General features: G+C 48.3%; 1 long non-coding RNA gene across 1 annotated transcript in view; it reads right to left on the reverse strand.

The window, feature by feature from the left end:
- Positions 1-1,725: 1,725 nt before the first annotated feature.
- LOC117283515 overlaps positions 1,726-3,937 on the reverse strand; it is a 7,827-nt gene continuing 5,615 nt past the window's right edge. Inside the window, exon 3 of the long non-coding RNA XR_004514528.1 lies at positions 1,726-3,899. This is a non-coding gene — a long non-coding RNA (uncharacterized LOC117283515). The remainder of the gene's footprint in view (positions 3,900-3,937) is intronic.

The following is a 3,937-nucleotide window of genomic DNA, read 5'->3' on the forward strand; positions in this document are numbered from 1 at the left end:
ACAGCCCGCCCAGTGACCTATGACGCCGCGGCTTCTCTCGGTGGCTCCGCCCCCAGAGCCCTCAAGCAGCTTTGTCATTGGCTGCACGTCTCCCGCCCGGCGATTGGCCCAGTGGCGCCGGTCCTGTCCCGCCCCCTCACGTTCCCACCATGTGTCTGGAGGTGCGGGTCACGCGGCAAGGGACGCAAGCTAGGGTTCCGGCGGAGGGCTGGGCGTGGGCCGAGACTCCAGGGTCTGCAGATCCCTGGAGGACCCGCTCCTGGAATAAACTGCCTCTGCTGGAGGGTTGTTGCTACGATTCAGGCCAGTGACACAGAACAGCCACCCAGCGTTTGCGTGTCACCGTCAATATTGTCATAGACGTGGTTCCGCTTAACCTGCCATTTATAAAAGGGGCGCGCATCTCACTTGCCAAGCAAGAACTCATATTCTGTGCTCTCAACGCAGCCCAGTTAACATTTATTCAACAAAGCCCAACGAAAGAGCTGCTATTAATATCATTCTGCTGATAACGTAATGGAGGGCGCCACAGGTCCAGCGACAGACTCAATGTTACAGGACGAATAAGAGGATTCCCCCAGAATATTCTAATCTCAGAGCTTCTGGTTTTTACTCATGAAACTCTATTTCGGTCTGTGCTGAGATGCTTGGTATTTTCCAGTGGCAGAGTCGGGTGTGTGTGGGGGGTGCCCTTCTAGGCAGCAGTAGAGGGTTTGGCAGGCAGGAAGGAATGCGGAGGATGCAGGCTGAGATGACAATTATGCTGTTACACGAATTTATTTTCTTTTAGTCTATGTTTAGTAGTCCCTGTGGTACCTTATGCACAGAGCACTGAGCTAGATTCCATGTGGGATTCAGAGATGTGGAGGGCGCAGTCCCCTGGCCTTGAGGGGAGGCAGGTAGAACCCTCTGATTCTTTTAGAATCTGGCATAGGGTTTGCTGATTGACTGGCCGATAGACTGAATGGTAAGAGAAGCTGTAAATACGAACAGCTTGCCAAGGGTGGGCTAAAGTGGCTCGGTTAGGCTGGAGGGCTTGGGTGACTGGGTGGAGAAGGGTTTGTTTCAACCTGCGCTCCATCGATTCCATGCTTAGGGCCCCTCCTGATCTCACGAATGAGCAATGGAGGAATTTAGTAATTTAGCCAGCAATTGGAGCCACTCTATAAAGTCCAGCATCAGTGCTGAGAGCTGAGAGCTTCCTCTCATTCCCAGAGCAATGTACAAGTTGTTCCCCCAGCATGGCTCCCTCGCCCCACCCCACATGCTAAGCCCTGCTGACTTGGGTCATTGCTCAGAATAGATGCCATCTTCTCACTGGCTCCTCCCTGCATGGTGCCCTGGCTCATTCTGGGCCTCCTTTTACTCTCTGGCCTTGGCCTGTGGTGCTGGAATGTCTTGCTTCATTGTCTGTCTGTCCCATTAGACTAGAAACTCCTTGAGAACAGGGCCCCGCCTTATTTCCACTTGCGTTTCCAAGGTCTAGCTCAGTGCTTAACACTTAGTGCTCACAGTTTATTTGAATAAAAGGCGAGTCTTTGTAGGACAAGGACCTTCAAGGCCTATCCCGGTCCCCTCGCCTGACTCTATCCTTATTTTTTATTTTTAATTTAATTAAAAACTTTTTGAGACAGGGTTTTGCTAGGTAGTTCAGGCTGGCCTTGAACTTACTGTGTAGCCCAGGCTGGCCTCAAACAATCAGGAATTCTCCTGCCTTAGCTTCCTGAGTGCTGGGATTAGAAGCCTGCACCACCATGCCCACCTCCATTATTTTAAAATCTCTTCAGTTGCTTGCTGGATGAATCAGTGCATTTCTCATTACTTTTCTTTTGGTACTGTTTCCCTCCTCTTCTGTCCTTTCCCCTCCAGATCGATGCTGTGCTAGGAAGGGAATGTAGAGTGTAGGGAAGTGGTGCTTTCCTAAACAGCTTCATAAGGGGGCGTTCTCTTTTCTCCTGTGCACTCCCATAATGCTGTAACTGTGGCTCTGCGCTCTGTGGGGGCAGGGGCTGTGCTGTCTTGCGGAGCAGTGCATTTCCAGCACATTCTGGTGCCTAATGTAGTAGGAGCTCAATAAATATTTGCTGAATGATTGAAAGTATCTTATCTCTATCTCACTGGGCTACCCTGAGAGGCAGGGCAGAGTAATGGTTATGATGGAGTTCTTGCACTCTGGAGTGGCTGAGCTCCAACTCTGGTTCTGCTTTTATTCTGTATGACCTTGATAAGCTGGTTAACCTCTCTGCTCCCCTCCTCCTCATAATAGGGGTTGAACTCAGGACCTTGTGCTTGCCAGGCAGGTGAGGTGCCCCTGAGCTAAACCTGCAGCCCCTGTTTCTCACTTTCTTAGTACAGTAGAGATTATATCTAGTACCTATGACGTGGTAAGCACTTTTACTATGTGGATGACTATTACTCTGAACAGCAGGCTCTGTAGCTGATTTTGCCTTCTTTATAATACTCAGCCCGTAGTTTGCTTGTTTTGTGATACTTGGAATTAAACCCAACTGTGTTTCTCCTGCTTCACCCTCTCAAAGTGCTGGAACTATGGGCATGTACCACCACGCAGGGTACTGTCTTACATATGATATGTTTGTTTGTTTGGTACCGGGGATCGAACTTGGGTCCTTGCACTTGCAAGGCAGGCAGTAGAACCACGAAGCTAAATCCCTGGCCCTGTGATATGTGCTCCATTAATTTATGAGTGAATAAAAGATTTTACCCATTGCTTAAAGCCCTCATTATTATACCAATAATGAAAAAACAATAATTGATCCCCCAAACCTAACAAATCAGTTGTTTCTTATCTTTCTGTTGCTTCCCAGACTTTGTTCATCTAAGCCTGGCAGCTTTAATCAAAGCAGAAGTGCATTGTTGCCTTGCATTAAAATTTAAATACCAAGCATGTTGTGTACTATTGCATCATTGTCTGTTCTGTACCGATTGCCTTGCTACCATCAAGTTGATACAGACGAATCACTGTGCCAAGTGATTGCTTCTTGCTTGGATACATTAACAGGGTAACATTCCAAAACCAGGAAGTAAATCTAACCTTGGCTAAGATATTGGAGGCAAAGTCCATTGTGGTTCTGAGGGACAGAGAGAAACCAGAGAGAGATCAGAGATGCCTGTAACTTGCAAAGAAGGGAAACAAAAAGCCGACGACCTCAGAGCTCTACACCTTGTTCTCAGAAGCGTCTCTGAACAGTGGCTGCGATGTGGATGCCACACACTTATCTGTTCCTTGTTTCCAAAAACCGAAGAACAAAGAACCTGGGTTGTACTAGGCTGGGTCAGACTTAGGAGGGACTTCTTAGGCCTTCCAGAGATGAGAGGAATTGGTCAGGAAGTAGGAGGTGTCTCTCTTTCCAGAAGATATTTGAAGTCTTGCACCGAGGCTGGTTTAGTGAACTTTGTACCTTCCTTTTGAGCTGCACAGTGAGTACACCTTGGACGATTGGTTGATGGTCCGGGGCAAAAAATCGGGTCGCGCCCTCTAGTGGTGAGATAGGGGAATTGGAGATTCTAGGGGGGGGGCTTGGTTATCTGCGCATGCGCAATGTGGAGCAGCTGTTTTTCCTGTTTCCAAGACTACGTGCAAAGCTGCTTGGAGGTGGTGACAAAAATGTTTGTTCTTTGAACTATTTCAGCCTGAGAAGGTTTTTGAAAGCACGTGAAGCCGAGCTCCCGAGTTCCGTTTCCAGCTCTTCTGCTAACTAGCGAAGTGCACACTTACCTCGGCGGGCTCTTTGATGTCTCCTCATTTGTAAAATGGAGGTGATGATGGTGATACGGTGCAGTATGGACTTGGAACACGATGAATAGGCAAATGGGGGCCAGGGATTTAGCTCAGTGGTTCCGCCGCCTGCCTTGCAAGCTCAGGGTCCTGAGTTCGATCCCTGGTACAAAAAAAAAAAAAAAAAAAAAAAAAAAAAAC

Source organism: Fukomys damarensis, unplaced genomic scaffold, assembly GCF_012274545.1.
Source record: "Fukomys damarensis isolate Sample0158 unplaced genomic scaffold, DMR_v1.0_HiC HiC_scaffold_27, whole genome shotgun sequence".
NCBI classification, from domain to species: domain Eukaryota; kingdom Metazoa; phylum Chordata; class Mammalia; order Rodentia; family Bathyergidae; genus Fukomys; species Fukomys damarensis.